This window comes from Chiloscyllium plagiosum, chromosome 10, assembly GCF_004010195.1.
Source record: "Chiloscyllium plagiosum isolate BGI_BamShark_2017 chromosome 10, ASM401019v2, whole genome shotgun sequence".
Classification (NCBI taxonomy): Eukaryota; Metazoa; Chordata; class Chondrichthyes; order Orectolobiformes; family Hemiscylliidae; genus Chiloscyllium; species Chiloscyllium plagiosum.
The window spans coordinates 77,631,651-77,654,283 of NC_057719.1; the positions used below are offsets into that span (position 1 = coordinate 77,631,651).

General features: G+C 40.1%; 1 protein-coding gene across 3 annotated transcripts in view; it reads left to right on the forward strand.

Annotated features, from left to right (window-relative positions):
* The window catches only part of sipa1l1 (signal-induced proliferation-associated 1 like 1), a 433,231-nt gene that overhangs the window by 4,288 nt on the left and 406,310 nt on the right, over positions 1-22,633 (forward strand). For all 3 annotated transcript variants that reach the window (XM_043698149.1, XM_043698153.1, XM_043698152.1), the window contains exons 2-3: positions 14,157-14,242; positions 16,716-16,849. The gene's annotated coding sequence lies outside the window, so the exon portion shown is untranslated. The remainder of the gene's footprint in view (positions 1-14,156; positions 14,243-16,715; positions 16,850-22,633) is intronic.

The following is a 22,633-nucleotide window of genomic DNA, read 5'->3' on the forward strand; positions in this document are numbered from 1 at the left end:
ATGGTCTGCATTTATGTGGCATAGATGTTATAACCTTGCACTTAGCCTGAATTTAAATTTTGTCCGGATCTGAGCACAGATAGACACAGACTGCTTCAGTACCTGCAAAGTTTCAAATGGGAATCAAGTATCCCGACCTCTAGATATTTTTAATCAACCTGCTTAGCTGTGTTTTAACACACCTCTGAAACAGGTTAGATTTGAACTCAAGCCTTATGGTCCAGAGGTAGTAACACTACCACTACCACTACCACTGCACTACAATAGCTCTACTAAAGTTATAACTACAAGTACAAGCCCACTTCACATTCCCCACTTCGAACCCTATGAGAGAGGGTAGATAATTGATGACCCAGCTGGAGAGAAATGGTTGGGTTAATTATATTACCCTTAGGAGCCTTTGCAGTGATGTCCTGGGATTGAAATGACTAACCTCTGACAATCGCAACCATCCTTCTTTGTACTAGATAGGACTCCAACCAGAGGGTAGTTTTCTCTCTGATTGTTATCAGCATTCATATTTCCAGGGCTCCCTGATGCCACATTTAGACAATTGCTGCCTTGATGTCAAGAACAGTCGCTTTCACCTCCCCTCTTGAATTTAGTTCTTTTGGCCAAAATAAAATGAAGAGATAAGTGGCCCATGGTAGAAACAAGGGAGGAATGTTTTTAAGACTTGGTAAATACAAGCATAAATAATTCATGAAAAAATAGGTTATTTCATGTATCCACGTTAATAAAATATTTTGTTTCCCATGTCAATTAAGTATGTACTTCTGTTTTGTGCCTCAAAGGAATAAATGCATGCAAGATTCGAGAAAGTGATTGAAAATTTGGAGTGTTCATTTTCTTTTTGTTTGATTTCCTATTACATTACCATCTTAAGTAGTGCACCATATGAATTATGCCATCTTTTGATACTCTTTCTTCTATACCTATAGAAACTGCAAAACAATATACATTATGCATAGGTTCTGTTACCTATTGTGGTGCACGTCCACGTATTGATATTGGGCACCAAAGTTCAACCCTCACAAGGAGGGAAAAAAAACCAAGGAGGTAATTGAGAACGGTGGCAGTGGTGTGGGAAGATAAAGATGATAATGGTAAGGGAGGAACAAAATGCAGAGTGCAAAATTAAGATCTGAAAAGTATAGAGGGCATTGCATTGGAGTAAATCGAAGGGAATATAGATCCATGGGGGAGAGAAAGGTAGTGAGCATTAGACCTTTAACTAAAGAAAGAGAAAATAAACTGCATTTAATCTGTGCCACCAGTGGATATTTTAAAGTGCTTTACAGTTAATGAAGCATTTTTTGAAACTATTATAATGTTGGAAAGATGACAGCTAATTGGTGCACAGCAAGCTCCCATTTATTTATCATGTGATTTTGTGCAGTTGGTTGGCTGGATCTGAAGCTTGTAGAAATCTTACTTGCACTGTACACACGAAGAATAAACTATAGTTTGCTAATGTGGGGGGATCACCAAGAAGTGAGATAGCAATTTGAATAAATGCATTAGACATTATGCACGTACATTAAATTGAATGATGAATTTTCTTCAGTACTAGATGCAAATTAAAAACAATTATGCTATTTAAGATCAATGGAGGGAAAGTGTGAATGTGACCCAGCAGAGAAAATAATGTTTGATGGTTTTTAAGAGCCAGAATGGGCCCTTTCTTGGTAATATTTCCACAAGGCTGCAGCACTCCACTTACAGCAGTTCTCAGCATAATACTGTGCTGGGATGATTCATTTCAAGAGACATAAGGTGCGTAGGCGGAAAGAACTCCAAGTCTCTCAGCTGCTTTTTTTTAAAATGTTTTAGTCTTCTAAATATGGTTTGACAATATTGTATATATTACTGAAGAATAAATGCAATCCTGATTTTTAATTTAAAAATGTTGAGAGGGAAATGTGATGATATTTAGACAGGGAGAATATGATTTCATGTTTCAATCAAAATGGCATCACTACACTTTTAATATGAAATGTGAGTTAAATATCATGAAGTATTCATAGATGTCATTTTAGCCAAGTCATGGAAAAAAAAATTCAGATAAATTTTACCCCACAAGATAAAAGGTGATGGGGAAGAAAATTGAGTAAGGGGATTGCCCAGTGTGATTAATCTACGTTCATTCCTTCCAATGCAGATAAATTGTGCTGTCTGCCAATTTGAACGATGCTTGCAGGTAGCCCAGCACTAAACACGCTGTTGAGTGAGTGCATGCCTCAGCAGGGTGTCCATGTCTATATGAGGCTGGCACACTCAAAGGTATCCTGCACTATTTAAAGACAATCTGCATTTGTTAAAGGCATGGTGCCTTGTGGATGCTGCAGGAACTGGGTTCCAGAACTGTTCTTGAGCAGGAAGAGTAGTGTAAACAGTACATGAAAATAGACAGCATTCTCCAAAGTTCTCTGACGCAACATTGGTGGCCTTGGTGCAGGTAGTGGACAAAAGGAGCGAGGTCATTTACCCACTGGCAGACAATAGAAGCCCTGCAGGACAGAGACACAGAAGTGGGAGCAAACAACCTTCACAGCAGGCTAGTCTCAATGCCCTGAATGCAGTGCAACAAGGAGCTTAATAGCTACATACTTATGACCAAGGTCAGTACGTGTATTTAATCTGCGACCACCACATGCTGCTCCATCCACCTGTCCTGTTCATTCACCTACTGACATTATCGATTAAGCACAACTCATATATAATATGTATAGGCTCTCCTGTTCCTTGTATATTTAATACTGCTGCAAGTGTCACACACCCCTCTCTTTCCTTACACACACTTCCAGCTATTCAACTATGCCATTCGTCATACTCCAACCCTTAGCACCATTCATTGACTCAAGTTTTTCTCTCTCTCTGTCTTGCACAACCACAGTCAGCAAATCATAAGTGGCTGGGGACACATGGTGCCCACTGCCCTCAAAACCATGGAAGAGATGGTGTTACCATCCTTGGCGTGGTCACAGCTGAGGCCGTGACTGGGATATTGAGGCTGGGATATAAAGCATGAGGAGGGCAAAAGGGTAGCACCAGTTCCACTGAGGAGACACATTCTGCTATAGAGGGCTCAGAATAAGATGTTGATGTAGCAGGGTACAGAAAAGCAAGTAAAATGAAATGTTTGGTGAATTTAGAGGCCTACCCATGCCTGTTATACTCAAGGATCAAGGAGGAGCCGAGCACCAAATTGGCACAGTTGTACATACAGAGTTTGGAGATTATCCTTTCCAGCAAGGAACTAGGTAATCAACTTCATTATTACATTATTGCATCAACTTGCTGCCATAGAGGTAGAGACTGTTATTATGTAAACTCAATTTGCCAATGCCATGACTGCGGACACCAATACTCAAAGGTTCTTGCAAGACCACACGGCCTTTTGGAACAGATTACAAAGTTGCTCAAGTACCACATTGAGGAGTAATGTGACTCCATGGAGAACCTGGTTGCTTGCTCCTCTTCGGATGGAAGTATTTTTTCTTCCATATTGTGAGCTGTTGCCTAGCAGCCAATACATATGGCTGCCCTCAATGTCAAGATAATTCAGTCTGAAATCAAACATTCTAGGGCTAATGCTGTTCATGAACATACTGCAGAGCGATATGTTGCTTCCCCCAATGGAATTCAGCAGCTTTTCACCAGACACACTGCAGACAATGGGACAACAATTGCGCAACAGCGTTGAGATAGGTAAAGGTGCAGGAAAGACAGGCCTTAATTAAATAATGCACAAGAGTGATATGTTGATTAGTTGCATGCATTGAACTTTTCTTTAATCCATTTTGGAAAGCTTATTTTGTGTTGTCTTTTATTTATGCTTTGTGGCCAAGAGGATCTTGTGGAGTTCAATAATAAAGGGAGGGGGTTGTTGTTGAATATGATGTTTGTTGTGTTGGGTCATGGTCATGAAAGAGTTCATGTCTGAGGTATGCTCAGTTCTGCACAGTCTCCTAATGTCACACAGCCTCTGGGTAGAAAATCAGTTGGACTCTGCCACAGTTTCCAGATGAATGCACATGTCTTGTCTAATAGTTAACCTCCCTAAGTGTTAATGTAATAAACTACATTTGTTCCCTATACCTCTTCTGCTGAAACTTATCTGTGGTCCATCCTCTAGATCCTTCATCTTATTGAATAGCCCTTTAGACTAGCATAGGAAGAATTGGGTTGATGTTACTTTTTTCAAAATTTATTTATGGGATGTGCCAAGGTCAGGTCTTACCACCATTACTTAAGGAGTGTAATGGAACAGAGGGACCTTGGAGTTCTCTGAAAGTGGAGTCACAGGTAGATAGGGCAGTGAAGAAGGCTTTTGGCACATTGGCCTTCAACAGTCAGGGCATTGAGGAGAGAAGTTGGGAAGTTATGTTGCAGTTATACAGGGCATTGATGAGGCTACACTTGGAGTATTGTGTTCAGTTTTTGTCATCTTACTATCAGAAGGATGTTTTTAAACTGGAAAGAATATAGAAGAAATTTACAAGGATATTGCCAGGACTCAATGGTCTGAGTTATAGAGAGGGGTTGGACAAGCTAGAACTTTTTTCTTTACAGCATAGGAGACTGAGGGGGGATACCTTCTAGAAATGTATAAGATCATGAGAGACATGGATAGGGTGAATGCACTCAGACTTTTTCTCAGGGTTGGGGAATCAAGGACTAGAGGGCATCATTTTATGGTTATGGGGAAGAATAAAAGGGAAGTTGAGGGACAACTTTTTAACACAGTGGGTGATATCACATGTGAAATGAGCTGCCAGTGGAAGTCATTGAGGCAGGTACCTTAACAACATTTAAAAAGCATTTGGACAAATACAGAGGAACCTCGATTATACAAACATCAATTGTCTGAATTTTGGATTATCCAGCAAGATCACAAGGCCCCACTGCTTGGCTAAACTATGTTATCTGGCATTCAATTATCCGAACATTCGATTATCCGAACAGAATACTCCCCGTCCGTGTCGTTCGAATAATCGAGTATCCTCTGTACATGGAGAGGAGAGTTTTAGAAGTATATGGCCCAGGTGCAGGGAAGTGGGGTTAGTGTGGATGGACATTTTGGTCAGCATGGACCAGTTTGGGCTAAAGGGCCTGTCTCTGTGCTGTCGGACTCTATGACTCTATAACTCTCTATTACTCTATCTCTAATTGCTCCAGAGGAAGTGTTACTGGGATTGCATCCAAATGAGTCATGTTTAACCATCTGGTATAAAGGGCTGTTTTTGTTGCCTCTTCCCTTCTTCTCCTCTTCTTCATTTTTCTCTTCCCTAGTTGTTTGCTACATACCTGATATCAGGAGTTGCTGTCTCTTAATGGCAAGGGTGTGCATCATAGAGCAGATCACACTCAGCTTGAAACACACACTATTGGGTATATAGGACTCCTCCAGAGTAATTTAGTCACTGGAAGGATTTTTTCAGTCCCATTATTCTGTTTTAGCACATTTCTTATGGGTGCGTGGCTTTCCTATTCTGCCCACTTCTGCATGATTTGGGCACTGGAAACATGAGTCATGTCATTAAGGAACGTACTTAGTAGCCTATCACTGGTTGTCAAATGCAGATGGAACAGCAGGCTGATGCTATATTATCAGATATTGACTAGCATGATAAACTGTGGATAATTGTATACTAACTGAACGTTGGGGATCTAGTTAAAATACGTCCCAGGGTTGACATAAAATCAGAACACAGTTGGTAGGATAACCTGTACAATGGAGAACCCAGCAATCTTTGAGAAATTGTTCTCTGACTCTGCATCCTTAAGGACTGAATTGTATTCAGCTGTCTTTAATTTCAGAGCTTCAATTACCTCCCTTATTCAACAATGAATGATACACTGGAAGGTGCTGCAAATATCACTTGCTGTAGCTTTGAAGGAGCCTGACATATAATCTTCATAACTTACTGGCCATGCCTTCCTCACCCTGCTTTGAGATTGTTCTTGAAGCTGAAGCATAGAGTCAGAGAGATGTCCAGCACAGAAACAGACCCTTCGGTCTAACTCCTCCATGCCAACTAGATATCCTAAACTGATCTAATCCCATTTGCCAGCATTTGGCCCATAACTCTCTAGACCCTTCCTATTCATATACCCATCCGGATGCCTTTTAAATGTAATTGTACCAGCCTTCGGCACTGCCTCTGGCAGCTCATTCCATACATGCAGCATCCTCTGCGGGAAAAAGTGGAGGTCTCTTTCTCCTGTCACCTTAAAGCTATGCCTTCTAATTTTGGACTTCCCTACCCAGGGGAAAAGGCCTTGGCTATTTATCCTATCCATACCCGTCATGATTTTATAAACTTCTATAAGGCCACCTGTCAGCCTCCGACGCTTCAGGAAAACAAAACCCCGTACATTCAGCCTCTCCCTGTAGCCCACACTGTGTTATATAGCCGTAACTCCTGTACTTAATGCACTGAATATTGAAGGCAAGCTTACCAAATACCTTTTTCACCACCCTGTCTAACTGTGACTCCACCTTCAAGGAACTATGCACCTGCATCCCTCGGTCTCTTTGTACAGCAACTCTCTCCAGGACCCTATTGGTTTAGCTCAGTTGGCTGGATTGTTGGTTTGCAGAACAGTGTAATGCCAACAGCATGGGTTCAATTCTCATCACTGGTTTGAGGTTACCATGAAGGACTCTCCTTCTCAACTTCTTCCCTCACCTGAGGTCTGGTGGCCCTCAGGTTAAATCACCACCAGTCACTTCTCTCTAATAAGAGAGCAGCCCCTATGGTCTGTTAAGACAATGGCAACTCACCAACCAACCAACCAGGGCTCTAGCATTTACAGTAGAAGTCCTGCCCTGATTTGCCTTACCAAAATGCAACACATCACATTTGTCTAAATAAAACTCCATCTGCCACTCCTCGGTCCTTGTCCATTTGATCAAGGACCCATTATATTCTGGGTTAACCTGTACTGAAACAGAAACAGTGAGGACTTCTTTCCTGAAATGCAAATGTCTGACACAATGGATGGATTTTAATGCTCCCACAGAGATTATGGTGTCTCTTATTGTCAGGTCATCAGTGTCCAATCAAATGTCAGATTACACAGGGAGCTGAAGATCCCTGCTTAGTGAGCAATAAGAGCAAGCAGCCTCTGGAGCAGTCTACTACAGATACCTACATCCTGAGATACTCCAGACTGATGTTGCAGTATGTCTGTATTAGTATTTGCTTATAAGGATCAGATAGCACACTTTGGAGATTACTCCCTGCGTACAGGATAATGTCCTTGACAGCATGGTCTACATGGGAAGTGTCAGTTGAAGTTAAAAAGTATGTTAGAGAGGAAAAAACTACATCCACAATGTCAAAAAACCTGGGGCATTTTGCGGCTTGTGACTCTTGAGGGTATCGCTGTCATTTCAAATCATGCCAAATCCAATCTCTCACATTTTCCACTAAGAACAAATGGATAAGGAATAGGAACCTAGCTATTTTTCCTATCATATCATGAAAGTATTTATTTTTACTTCTTTGTTTTAATTATGTAATCAATTAATTAAAAAAAACTTAAGACAGTTGATTGGAAATCTATATTTCACTCTTTGAATAATCAAGTGGTACCGAAAATTGATGTATCAGTAGCTTGTTGGTTTTCAGAATTCAAAGTGGTAAAACTTATCAACTCTTTTGCAAGCAATAAATTACAGTAAATGAAAATTGTATGACAGTAATACATGGTAGGTAGCTAGCATTTCTGATTATGGTTACATGATCTTACAGACAGTTAATTTGTTATAAGTGATGTGTTGGCTGACTCACTGATGAATTAACTGACAAACAAAATGAAAAGCAGTAGGCAAAGGTCTTTTATACACAAAAACACAATAATTGGCCCATTGCTTTTGATAGAGGCATAAAAATAGGTAAGGTAAATCTCAGAAAGAAAACTTAACACCTTGCGCTGAAGTTCAATCATGTACAAATGTCCTTCCAACCTGTCATAATTATGTGACCTTTGCCATGAGGGACCCCTGCTGACAGCCATCTTATAACCAAGAAACAAAACAAGCGCAATTGCTGTCCTCTGAACTTGTAACATGGTGTCAGAGTGGATTTGAGATTGAAGAGATCATCTGAAGAGGTGAATAGAAATACAGCTTTAAAAAGAGGACTATGGGAATATTCAGATCTGATGAAAACAGCTAAAAACCACAGGAAAGGAGCAAGTAAACAGGCTGCTGCTGAAAGCATTGGGTAAGACATAACAGTTGCAGATGTTCCTTTCCCAGTCCTGGTTAAAATGGAAAGTAGTGTCAAGCAGAACTGCCTGGCAGTTTTTCCACTCACAATGATAAACTTATAAAATTGCAATAGCTTTGATAAACACACCAGAGCAGCTATGAGTAGCTGTTGTTTTATTGCCGGGGAGAGACTGTAACTAAGTGTTTTCCATGCCAAATTTCAGCAAAGAACAACAGAAAAAAAATAGGCTGCACCTTTGAAAGCCTTGAAGGTGAATGTAGCTTATGAACAGTGTGGGCAGAATCTTATAGGGTACCTGGTGGAAGTTTATAAAATAATGAGGGATATTGATAGAGTTAACAGTAGTTGTCTTTTCCCTAGGATGGGGAAGTTCGAAACTAGGGGGCACATTTTTATGTTGAGAGGAGAGAGATTTAAATAAGACATAATGGACAAATATTTTACACAAAAGGTAGATCACATATGGAATGAGCTGCCTGAGAAAGTGGTGGATGCGGGAACAATTACAATGTTTAAAAGACATTTGGATAAGTACATGAGTAGGAAAGGTTTGGAGGGATATGGGCAGGTGGGACTAGTTGAGTTTGGGATTATGTTCAGCATGGACTGGTTGGACCGAACAGTCTGTTTTCATGCTGTATGACAATGACACTATGACTCTATGTAAACAGCGCAGACCATGGTAAAATTTGTAGCAGAATTGTGCAAGAGGTCAATCTTGACAACATAAGTATCTCACAACATCATTCATGCTTTTCATAAGCAGTGTGACAAGATTCTCACCAGGAAATGATGAATTCCCAATTAAGGGAATGATTGTTTGTTACAAACCTTTAGAATAGCCCAACTCACTGCATTAATATTCAGATTCCTATCTTCCCAGACATGCCGAAAACAACAGGCATTGAGAGATCATGATATAGAAGAGTTATTTGCAGACTTGTGCTTTCTGCTTGCTTCAAAAGACCCCATGCTGGACACCTGGCACTATCATCTCAGGCCATACTCCACAGGCACAAGCCACACATACTCCACATCCACGGACATTGGCATCTGACATGTGCAAACTTCTAAGAACTCTTAAGACACATCTCCAATCCATTTACAGAGTGTTACTGCATTAATAAAATATTGTAGTTACATTGGTAACTATCATTATAATGTTACCACAAGAACATTGTGTGCTCAGGGAGACACACCCAACTCATGGACTGGACCAGGCTGCATCTTTGTTCAATGTCATGGCACTCACTCACTCTGAACCTGACTGGCTGATTACAAATCCCCTACATTGCCTTGCTTTTACGTGATTTCCCTACTCAGCCAGAACTACCAGACTAGCATTACTTCTTTCTTACCATTTTATTTTATGAGGACCATAAAGGCAGGAAGTTTGTCACTGTTGTCAGCAGGATTCAGTCAAGTCAAGAAGAATAGCCTATGTTCAGGAGGACCTTGGCACAGTAAGTCAAGGGCATTTTAGAGGCTTGGACATAGTCAGGCTGTCGCTCAGAATGGCATTTGGCAGGCTGCTTTCTACATAAGGGATAATGAATGTCAGGCATCCCACCACCCACCTTGATGCTTTTTTGCCTTGCTAGGGCAGTTTTATTTAGAGAATGAGAAAGAGGTTGGTATGAAGAGACATGAAAGTGGGTGGTACAGCTGTTAATTTTGGTGCATGTGGGGAGGTGTCCTGAGTAAGTGAGTGTAGTGTTGGTGGTATCGGGTTGTTGAAGTGGGGTGTCACAGAGTCAGGGCAGCTGTTACAGGTGACAGTGAGAGTGGTAGAACATGTGCTTGCTGGGAGTTTGTACAGTAGCAGTGATATTGTGAGGGTGAGATATCAGAGAAATGATAGTGGCATTCTGTACCACCCCGTCCACCAGGACTTCCAGTTTCCTGTCCACAAAACAAATGCCAAGTGACACCCTATCTACCTTGTTTGGAGCAATAATCAGGAACTACAGGTACACAACTGGTTTTTAAAGATGGCATGAGTCCAAAGGATGCCAGTTAATTCTAGGATATCTTGGAAGTGGTGAATTGTCCCAGAAATGGTAAATGGTCAGATGGGGTGGGACTTGGATATGGGAGATGCCACAGGAGTGGGGTAGGTTTTTAATGAGGCAAGTTTGGTAAAATATGGTGAGTAAACTTATTAAGCCTTGCAGCAAATAAGTGTCCAATAAGCTAGTGCAACTTGCACATTGCCAAAAAAAAAAGATTCAGTTCTATATATATAATATTAGGGATCAGGGTAAAAATCAATCCATGCTCTCAGAATCCTGTCAATTCAGGCCCCTGATAAAAGCTTTCATTAAAGATAAAATGATCAAAAGCATCAGAGATCCGACTAAGACTGCACAACTGCCAAGGGAAGAAAATTTGACTCATGAAGTTACAACATATGCAGAAGCTCTGAGCTTGTAACTCAACAGCTATAGCATATACATTGGAGAATAGGTGAGATGGAGAAGCAGCCCAGTAGAAAGATCAAGCCCAAGGACAAGTGGAAACTACTGTGCAGGTCATTACCTAAAATAACAGAATGCATCTCAGCATGGGAAAAACGCTCTTATCCACCAAGCTAAACGACCTTACAAGCACACGTTTAGCTTTGAAGCAGACAAACAAGCCAAAGAGATGATTGCTACAAGAGATGCTTGATACTGATTCTGTCAAATCAAGTGTGGGTGCTAGAAAGGTGACAGAAGGAGATTTGGGCAATTCAATGCTTGCTTTCAAGTAAGTTGACCATGTTAAATCTGACAGTGGATAATGGTTTATACCTATTCCAATGGTATTTAGATGAATCAAAGCATCAATTGAAGATGTCTTGCATTCATATTGTTCAACGATGTTATGACACACCTCTGGAGCAGGTGGGACTTGAAGCTGGGTCTCCTGACCCAGAGGTAGGTACACTTCCATGCACCACAAGAGCCCCTACAACAATATGAAATGTGAGAAAGACACTGATGTTTCTAGCAACATTATGAGCTTTGCAGAACTGTGTAAAGTTACACCAGATGGCAATCCAACAGTGAAATCCCTGAAGATAAATTTGAGACTCTGTGATGTAATAATACTCGATACAAGAGAACAAATTAACCTGAATGTTCAATGCAATGACAAAACTGAAGGTCTAGAGTCAAAGCTAAAGCCACTTAACTCAGCAACTAGTAATCCTAAATATGTCAGAAACTATTTACAGCATCTTGCCAGCCACTTTGACAAATAGAGTGAGACAGAAAAGATCAAACCAAGGAAATGTTGTCTTGCTGGACACAGCTAAGACAACTAATAGAAAGACACATCTAAGGCAACCGTGACAACCAATAGAGTCAGCTGAGAAGTTGCAAAACTTGGGAGCACTTCATTTCCTCCAGCAGATGTTCAATGAAAATTCAACAACCCACGTACATACCATCATACACTCAAAAGAAAAAAGTGTGCCATGTGTGTAAATAAATTGTCAAAAGTGTGACTAACAGATGTTAATGCATGAGAGTACAGTTCACATAGTGCATAATATAGGTAACCTGTTATGAATGATAATGCATGCAAATTTGGTTTTATTTTTGTTCATCCTGTAAAGGAGGATGTTTGACTAGAGATGTGATCATGCACAAAACATCCTTCTTAGTTTGCTGTAATCATTTGACCCTCAGCCATGACGTATTCACGACAGGCAGTCATCTTACAACCAGCTCAATAAAGACATGACACAACCATAACTGCTGCCCTAGTATCTCACAGCAGTCAGGACTTAGCCCCATTAATGCCATGATTTAAGAAAGGTGGTAGGGACAAGCCAGGGAACTACAGATCAGCGAGCCTGACGTCAGTGGTGGGCAAGTTGTTGGAAGGAATCCTGAGGGATTGGATTTACACATATTTGGAAAAGCAAGGACTGATTAGGGATAATAAACATGGCTTTGTATGTGGGAAATCATGTCTCACAAACTTTATTGAGTTTTTTTGAAAAAGGAGCAAAGAGGACTGATGAGGGCAGCTGACGTAATCTATATGGATGCCAGTAAGGCATTCAAAAAGGTTCCCCATGGTAGACTGGTTAGCAAGGTTAGATCTCATGGAATACAAGGAGAAATAGTCATTTGGATACAGAACTTGCTCAAAGGTAGAAGACAGAGGGTGGTGGTGGAAGGTTGCTTTTCAGACTGGAGGCCTGTGACCAGTGGAGCGCCACAAGGATCGCTGCTGGGTCCACTACTTTTCGACATTTATATAAATGATTTGGATATGAACATAGGAGGCATAGTTAGTAAGTTAGCTGATAACACCAAAATTGGAGATGCAGTGGACAGCGAAGAAGGTTACCTCAGATTACAATGAAATCTTGATCAGATGGGCCACTGGGCTGAGGGGTGGCAGATGGAATTTAATTTAGATAAATGTGAGGTGCTGCATTTTTGGAAAGCAAATCTTAGCATGACTTATACATTTAATGGCAAGGTCAGGGAGTGTTGCTGAACAAAGAGACCTTGGAGTGCAGGTTCATAGCTCCTTGAAAGTGGAGTCACAGGTAGATAGGATAGTGAAGGCAGCATTTGGTATGCTTTCCTTTATTGGTCAGAGTATTGAGTACTGGAGTTAGGAGGTCATGTTGCAGTTGTACAGGTCATTGGTTAGGCCACTGTTGGAATATTGCATGCAATCCTGGTCTCCTTCCTATCAGAAGGATGTTGTGAAATTGAAAGGGTTCAGAAAAGATTTACAAGGATGTTGCCAGGGTTAGAAGATTTGAGCTACAGGGAGCGGTTGAATAGGCTAGGGCTGTTTTCCCTGGAGTGTCAGAGGCTGAGGGGTGACCTTATAGAGGTTTATAAAATCATGAAGGGCATGGATAGGATAAATAGGCAAGATCTTTTCCCAGAGGTGGGGGAGTCCAGAAATAGAGTGTATAGATTAAGGGTGAGAGGGAAAGACATAAAAGAGATCCAAGGGGCAACTTTTTCACGCAGAGGGTGGTGTGTGTGTGTATGGAATGGGCTGCTAGAGGAAGTGGCGGAGACTGGTACAATTGTATTATTTAAAAGACATCTGGATGGGTATATGAATAGGAAGAGTTTGGAGGGATATGGGCCAAGTGCTGGCAAATGGGACTAGATTAGGTTGGGATATTTGTTCGGCATGGACGAGTTGGACCGAAGGGTCTGTTTCCGTACTGTACATCTCTATGACTCTATGACAAGAAATCCCATCACCAGGGTATCCTAGTATCCAATATGCTTTCAGCAATACTTAACAGAACTCATGCCAGTAAAATTTTAATGTGAATTCTGCTAAGATCCCAGGAGAGTCACCAAAGCAACTCCTCCCCAAAATAATCAATTCCAAAAGCATCTGTTCACATTTAGAAATATATCCCCAATGGGCTGAAGCTTTCCTCTGGTAAGTATTAATTTTAGCTTGTCTGGGCCTTGTGTCCTTAAGCCGAATGGTGTGGCACAGTTCCACCTTTGTGGTCAACAGCTTGGAGTAGGAATCACTTCCAGCCCTGGATGTGTGAAAGGCTCAAGATTGGATCTGATTTTATTCACTTGGTCACATTTCGGGCTCCTTTTCCTGCACTTCCAAAGGCTGAGCAGGCTTTTTGGAATTGCAATACCTGGCTTCACTCTGGCTTTTTGGCAAAAGAACTTCCATTTGCGAGGGAGTGAAAATCAATTGGTGTGGGATTGTTCTAAGACCTCACTATTGCAATCTTGAGCAGATATTTACTCGTGTCAGCCTTTTGTTGTTGTGGTACTCTAACTGTTGAATTAAACAGAGTCTGGTCAAACTTCACCCTTAGGCTCACATTTTGAGTATGAAACGTTAAACTAAAGCCCTTGCTGCTTCTCAGGTAGGCATAAGGGATCATTTATGTTATGTTTTTAACAGGCTGAAAGAGGTGGCATGGAAACTGTGAGGTCTGCACTCTCCTAGCCTCGGCATGTCCACATATCCAACCAAGTATTGAATATCTGGTGAGTAGCCACTTGGCATGAGGGAGGCCAATGATAGGTGCACAGAAAGCTGCTTCTCAACCAGAAATCATTTCTCTCGATTTCTCCCAACCTTGCAGTAATTATGAAGGCTAGTTTTTAATGTCTTTTTTTAAGTGCCTTAATTTAGTCAAATCTTATTATTTTCATTTAATTTTGTTTGAAAAAACACAGCATTGTGAAGGATTTTTATTGCAGCTATATTCAAAATGGAAAATGATTCACACTTTGAATATGTGTAAATATATAACTTGTGGGTTCTGAGAATCAACACTGTGGGCCAGATAACATCATGCAGTAGAAAGTTAAAGTTACCATCACAGCCAGAATTGTAACGGCCCCTGATCTCACAACCATTGAAGACACAAAAAAATTGTTAAAATTTCACCAAAACTGATACAGATGCTGCCACCTTCCCTGGCAGAGTCTGTTGGTACTTTCAGTCATGACCTTGTGTGTGAGGCCTTTTCTACTACCCCTATGCCAGCTTGTCTTAGCTGGTGTAAAATATTCCCAAATGTTTTCTGTCTGACACCCTAAAGGATGCAGAGGCAATTGAAATAATCAAGGATGGTTTGTTTGTTAGCAAGCTGAATAGCTTACTAATTCATGATTTCAAATTGCCTGGTGGTTTGTTGATCTCAATGCTCAAGAACCTTCCCTCGTCTTGTAGACTTTACAATGATGTTGGGTTGAGATTCATTACAACAAAATGTTTATCAGTTTGGTGGGGGGTGGGGTCAACATGTCAGATTTGGGAATGCAAAGTACAGCCCTGCAGCAGTATTTTGAAAAAGAACAGGGGTGTTACCCTGATGGGTCAGCTTATACTTTCCTCAACCAACCTAATTAAAACAGATTATTCGGTCATTTAACACATTAATCTTCATGGGACCTTGTAATGTGCCATTTTTTCTGTCACTATAACAGTGGCAGCACTTCAAAAATATTTAATTGGCAGTCAACCATTTTTAAGATGTCCCTAGAATGAAAATGTTCCATGTAGCTGCAAGCTCATCCTTTATAAAGTAAAACAAACAGAGATCTGGGAACAGTATCCTACAGGCATGACTGACCAGGGAACATTGCACAACTGACAGAAGTCCAAAGGAATGAGGAAAAAACAACTGGATGATTACATTTTTAAAAAATTGTTCAGCATAAATTTTTATAGATTTGATGCAGTGAAGATCCAAAGTTTGTGTGTTATCCTGGGACATAATTCTATAGTTATTAAAACAAGAATGCCATGTCTTAGTTGAATCATGCCAGATATACAAGGCATAAATATATTCATGTGAATGCTTAGTGACAATCTCAGTGCCTAGAAACTAAAACATCATGTTCCATTTCTACATCTTGCAAGCAAGGAAACAGACAAAGGCATTTCTACCCTGAGGGAGTGCCAGCAATGGGAGGCATACAGTTACCCAACTATAAATGTCCCCTGCGTCCTGTGTAGTTGTTAATGCAACACAGACATACTGCAGCATGAGTCTTCTGGCCTGTTATGATTAAGTCAAAAGACTAAGCATCTCAGCTTGTCGGGACATAGGCATATTAATGTCCAAATCTAGGGCTGAGCAGTAGGACTATCTCCCCACAACCCAAGTTCATTTGCCCACAACCATTTCTAACCAAATATTTATCCAATGTCCTCTTCACCACACTAGGCACTAACGTTGACAGTGGGAAAACAACATCTGTTTCCTCTCATAATGTGACAATTTTCCTCGTTCACAGGTTGTTGTTGTCACGAGCTAGACCAGCATTAATTGGCCATTCTTACTTGCTCAGCAGACAGTTAAGAGTTAACCACTTCACCTGAGCACAGAGCGCATGTAGGGCAGACCAGATAAGGATGACAGATTTCCTTCCTAAAGGACATTAGTGAATCAGATGGGTTTTTATTGCAATTGCTAATGGTTATATGGCAACCATTAGGCAAGTATTTCATTACAGATTTTTATTGAATTCAAATTTCACCATCTGCCTTGGTGGAATTCAAGCTTTGTTCCCGAAACATTACCTGAGTTTCTGAGTCTGTAGTGACATTACCACAACACCATCACCCCACAGTAGTATGAGACTCCTTGTTGTTCAATTATGTCTAAGCTGTAAATGGTTTCTTTAGAGTTAATTTTATGTGAAAGAATTTGATTATTGTGGAGGAAGGGTGCATGCAGTTGCCTCCTCCCCACCAGTCTCTTCTCTCTTGGCTGCTTCTGTGTGGTCCCAGAAACAGGAAAGATCCAAGACATCTGGATATCTTGGCAGCTACAGTGAATGGCCATACAGGGTGGTCCTTTACTTTCGCCTTTTCCTACAGCCCACTGAGGCTCAACTATTGTAACTTATGCCAGAGCACCATTATAGAGCAAAGCAAAGAGGCAGTCTTAGGGACTACCTCAGCCAGCACTGAGATTTAACCTGAGCTGCAAACCTTTTCCCACAGGACTGCTATCTCACCCATATCGCGTATTGTATCTTTGAGCCGCATCGTCTGTCTCAGTGCTAGCTGCTAAGGATGTAAAGATGACACTGCTACTCAGCATTAATCAATGATCAAAATGGAGAAGGCATTGCATGGTATGTTGACCCATCTGTGAAATTTGCTTTGTGAGTCCATCCCCTAAAAGTGATGGAAATTCTAAAGGGTTTACAAATGGTCAGAACATTGGTGGTCTCCAAGTTCTAACCATGAACTGGCACTGCGTGTGAAAACAGCCAATTCCCTACCTCGGAATTCCAGTGCCTGTCTGTTTTGGTCCATAGTGGTATGTTGAATCAGTTCAACATATTTTCATACTTCCACTGTGACTGCTTCACTACATGAAAGCTAGTAATTTTTTTTTAAGGATCAATAATCCAACTATTTGCAAAAACAAAATGCTACATTTTCACAGGGTAAAACTAAAACATTTTACCATACCAAAATCAATTAACATAATTGCTAATAAATATACATTATCTTAAGTAATCAGTTGTGCTAAATATCACAACAATATAACGAATTTAGTACTTATTATCTAAATCATGTATCATCATTCCATTTTCCCATTCAGCCATTTGACTTACTGTCCAAAACTTAAGTCACATACTTACCACAAATTGGAAGACTAACTGCTTGGTGTGTGCCAATGGTTTATATATGAACTGAGATTTCTCGGCCTTCTGTTTACTTCTAGAAATGTCATCCCTTCAAATCTCTTCTCGCTATCCTAAGGTTATAAACTTTATTGAAACCTTATAAACCTCCATTCATAATTAGCATCTAATATCTGAAGCATATTCAACTCTTGGCTCTAATATTCTTTTTAATTCTTGAGTCTGTATCTAAAATTCTTTCCCTTAGCAGCTTGGCTATATTAGAGTCTTACAGTTACTGTGAGTTTTAATCCCGTTAGCCAATGCCCAGAATTTCAAATAAATTCTGATGAAAAAGATACTTCCTTCACTCCAACTTGTTCTAAACTCTCAAACAAAACATTTTGTACAATGAAAATACTCACCCCTATACTTAACTTGTTGACCCTTATTTCCTGATTGTGAGTCTCCCAAGAACCCGGGCACATGATAATTTTCTGGAATCGAGTTTCTTTTCAACCAAAAATCAGATCCTGAAGAAATCTAGTTTGTAAAAGGACAACCATCCACATAAAATGTAGGCATTCACCTCCCAATTCCAACTTGCGCCCCCCCCCCTCACCTTCACCCAATCCCCCACCATCCCACCCAACCTAAAGCACATTCCACCATCTCAAGTTTAAGTAATGTCTTTGTCAAGTTCAGATGAAAACTGAATGCATTGGATATAACTAAGACTTGCTTACAAGTCTGTTGTTGCTTTAGTTTGTATCCAATTGAAAGTCCACACTACAATTAGCATATAATGTTGCTTAATATGTTCAATCATTTTGTTTCTGGCATGCAAGTCAATTTTAAAGATTTAATGCCTGATGTTATATATATTCTATGAGCTGCTGGGATATAGAGTGCAAAAATGTAAAAGTGGATTAAGTTGTGCAGCAAAAATGCTAATACATGAATACTATTCAGAGTCCAAATGTTCAGTCTCTGTCTGTCTACTTTTTGAAACTACCATCATTGCCCCTACTACAAAAGCCCTCATCAAGACCTATCCCCTGCTGCACTATACAATCACTATCCTCCTCTTTCTGCCAAGATCCTTGAAAATGCTGTTGCTTCCCAGCCTCATGTTCAGTTCTCATAATTGCTGCTCAAAGCGTTCTAATCTGACTTCCACCATGTCTACCCTGCACCAAAGTCACTCTGGCCGAATTCACCAACAGTACACACTGTACCTGTAAATATGGTGTATAATTAACTTTGTACTAGTTGATGATTCTATGGCAACTTTCAAAACCAGGAGCCGTAATATAAGATAGTCATGAACAAATCGAAGAAAGGATTCATCAGTCAATTCCTTATCCAGGGACTGGCAAGAGATTGGAATCACATGGCATACTTGACAGCATTTACATAAACGTCTTCTAAATATACAAGGGAAAAAGGAACAGAAGGATATGCAAATTGGGTTTTGATGAAGTGAGATGAAAGGAAACTTGGAGGAGATATAAGCCATGTGGGCCAAACTGCCTATTTCTGTGTAAACTCTTAAGTGTAGGTTAGTTTAATTAAAACATTGATCTCTGTTACTTACTCCACTCCATGGCTCACTTCAATGGAATAATCTTGGTATATTTCCAAGTACCCTAACCCCATTGTATATACCTAGTCCTCCTTGTACCAAAACTCAAGGATACATTAATGCTCCACCCCCCTTCATCCTCATCTATATGCTTTTTATTGTTGTTGACTGAGTGTGGGTGTTGCTAGCTAGGCCAACATTTAACTCCCATTCCTAATTACCCAAAAGCAAATAAGAGTCAACCACATTGCTGTGGGTCTGGATCTGCATATAGGCCAGACCAGGTAAGAATGACAGATTTCCTTTCCTGAAGGTCATTAGATTTCTTTACAACAACCAACAGTGGTTTCATGGTTGCCTTTAGGCATGGTGGGATTTGAACCCATGCTCTTGGGGAATTGGCCTAGGGTGCTGGATTACTAGTCCAGCAACCTTACCACTACACCAGCACTTCCCCTGCTAGGTGCTACCAACAATCCAAGTATCCTGAGAAATGGAAAGATTATCTTCTTGACTACTGACATGAGAAGCACAGGACAAAAAGAAGTTGAGGCAGCAAAAATTATTTTCCTTGAACAATTTAGTTAATTAATAAAACTACTGGAGATGTGGAAAAGGTTGTTTGACTCAGTAAGGTAGTTAGATGTGGGAGGTCATGTGGTGAAACACAGGTTTGATTTGATTTGATTTGATTTGGTTTGATTTACTACTGTCACATGTACTGAGATACAGAGAAAAGTATTGTTTTGCGTGCTAACCAGACAATAACTTACATCTATGACTGTATGACTCTACAAGTACATCTGGGTAATAGAACAGAATACAAAATATAGTGTTACTGCTACAAAGAAGATGCAGAGAAAGATCAACTACAATACATGAGACGTCTCTTTATAAGTCTGATAACAGCAGGGAAGAAGCTGCTGGCACAAGTCTGTTGGCACAAGTTTTCAAATTTTTGTATCTTCTGCCTGACGGAAGAGGGTGAGAGAGATTATAAACGGAATGCAAGAGGGCTTTGATTATGTTGATTGTTTTCCCAAGGCAGCAGGAAATAGAAAATGTATTCCACAGCAAAAGACCATCAAATCTGTGCTGGCCAAAAAAAAAGTAAGTGCCAACCTCTACTTTCTAACTTTAATCTGTTAGCAATACCAAATTGCATATTGAAGTATTTCATAAGTGCAATAGAAGTTTCTACAGTTACCATCTTTTCAGGCAATGACTTCCAGACCTTTCCCACCCTCTGAGTGAAGGAGGTTTCTTCAAATCCCGTCTAATCTTTCTGCCAATTACTTTAAATTCTTTCCTCCTGGTTGTAACCCATTGGCTAAGAGTAACAATCATTGCTATTCAGTCTATTTTGGTGCTACATCATTCTGTACACCTCAATTTCATCTCGTCTCAGCTTCCCCTCTTTCCATTTAAAGCAACCCCCACTATCCAACCTTACACATATTCTTAATTCCTAGTCCTGATACCTTTAGAAATCTATCAATATGTATTGCAAGACTTGTTTTTCCTCTGTTTGTCTCAGTATTACAGCATTCATGTGACCTCCTCAAAGATACTTTTCTGGATTGAATTCCATTTCCTTTTCTTTTGCCGACCTGATCAACCCATTGGTTGCTTCCTGCTAGTCTCCAACTTCCTTCCTCACCTATCAAATATACAACTAACTTTTGTTTCACTTGCATAGTCTTAATTTCTAATTCATATCTGAGTCTAAATCTGTGATAAGCAACTGACCTAGTACTGACCTCTGAGGAACTTCACTGGAAACAGCGTCTATAAAACCAGCTGTTAACCACTATGCTTTGGTGCCACTTGACAATTTGGGTCTAACTTGCCAAATGCCCTTGGATCCTATGGACTTTTACTTTTCTGACCAGGCTGACCTGTGGGACTTGTCAAAAGCTTTGCTAAATAACCATGTAGAAACCTTCAAGATGACATCAACCGCGGGTAACAACAATATCTGTTGCCATCTATGACAGGCTGTGTAGACACAGAAACATCTTCAGCGGCTATACTGATGACATCCTTTTTTTTTAATAAAAATATATCTATCTGATGTTAAGCAACAGTTGGCTCTGGATATCCCACATTTGACCTAAAGACCAAGAAGGATGACTGAAACTATCATTTCAGCATGGGAAATTATCTTGCAATATTGGCTAAATCAACTGGATGGACATTTTGTTTATCACAGAAATGAGTTTCAAATTCTACATCCTATCCATGATAAATAGACAGTCTTTTCCCTGAGGTCGGGGAGTCCAGAACTAGAGGGCATAGGTTTAGGGTGAGAGGGGGAAGATATAAAAGAGACCTAAGGGGCAACTTTTTCATGCAGAGGGTGGTACGTGTACGGAATGAGCTGCCAGAGGATGTGGTGGAGGCTGGTACAATTGTAACATTTAAGAGGCATTTGAATGGGTATATGAATAGGAAGGGTTTGGAGGAATATGGGCCGGGTACTGGCAGGTGGGACGAGATTGGATTGGGATATCTGGTTAGCATGGACAGGTTGGACCGAAGGGTCTGTTTCCATGCTGTACATCTCTATGACCCTATGACTCTAAGATCACTTATTTCTGCACCCTATCTTACACCCACGCTACCCCAAGAAATACATTGACTCATTTCCAAAATCAAGAATTTTCAGTTCTTCTTTTTATTGGTCCCTCCTTAAACCCACAGTCATCCAAACCTTTGCCATTATCCTCTTATCCCATATTAAGTTACCACTCAATGTGACCAATACTCCACCCCTAATCCTTGTTGATCTAGATTAGTTCTCATTTCTCAAGGTTTGGTATGATTTTTGCACTCATTTGAAAATGCTAGTCTACATTTCTATTCTTACACTCCTTAAATTTCTGTCTGGCCTCCTCTGTGGTTTTTCTCTCTTTGTAGCATCTTTAATGGCAAAACATTTTACTGTATCAATGTTATATTTAAAAACTTCTTGTCAATGTCCTATGGATTACTAACTCCTTTGCATTTTTCAAAACCTTTCCAAAATAAATTTATTAATGTCAGCTTTCAATAATCAGCAATTTTCAGGCATTATTTGCTGCCAATTACTCTCCTCCTTTGCACTGAATCTTAGGATATTTTCTACATATTGAGTTGTGTTAAATTTTTCACAACTATTGCTATCTGTTGCTATCCAAAATAATTTCTTGGCAAGCAGTTTATTTATCTTTGGTTTATTTCACTCCCACACAACTCAGGAGCAAGGTGACTAGTCAATTCAAACTCTGAAAATGTTCATTACTCTCAAGGTAGCCATAATTATGAATGAAATCCTTGTAGCTAGGATGTAATGAAACTGCCTAAATTTAGTTGATCAATGATGGAACATCATTTGTTCACTACAAGAACATCTCCAGCCATTATTTCATGAGCAGTGCTAGGTGGCTGCACTTCATTACTTGTCTCACATTATAACAATTCAGTAAATTCATTTTGGGAGAGTTGAGTGATTTCAATCTATCCTGAGTACAACATTTCAGAAATTATTACAAAGCTTTTAGTGGGTACTGATTGCAAAGAGGAGATATGCAAACATTGAAAAGGTTTACAGAGAGAAAAATTTGTTTATACCTGCCATTGCAGCAAGAATATGGTATATACATAACTTACCTTCATTTTTGACTATTTGCAATATTTGTTCTTGTTTGACAATTTACAAA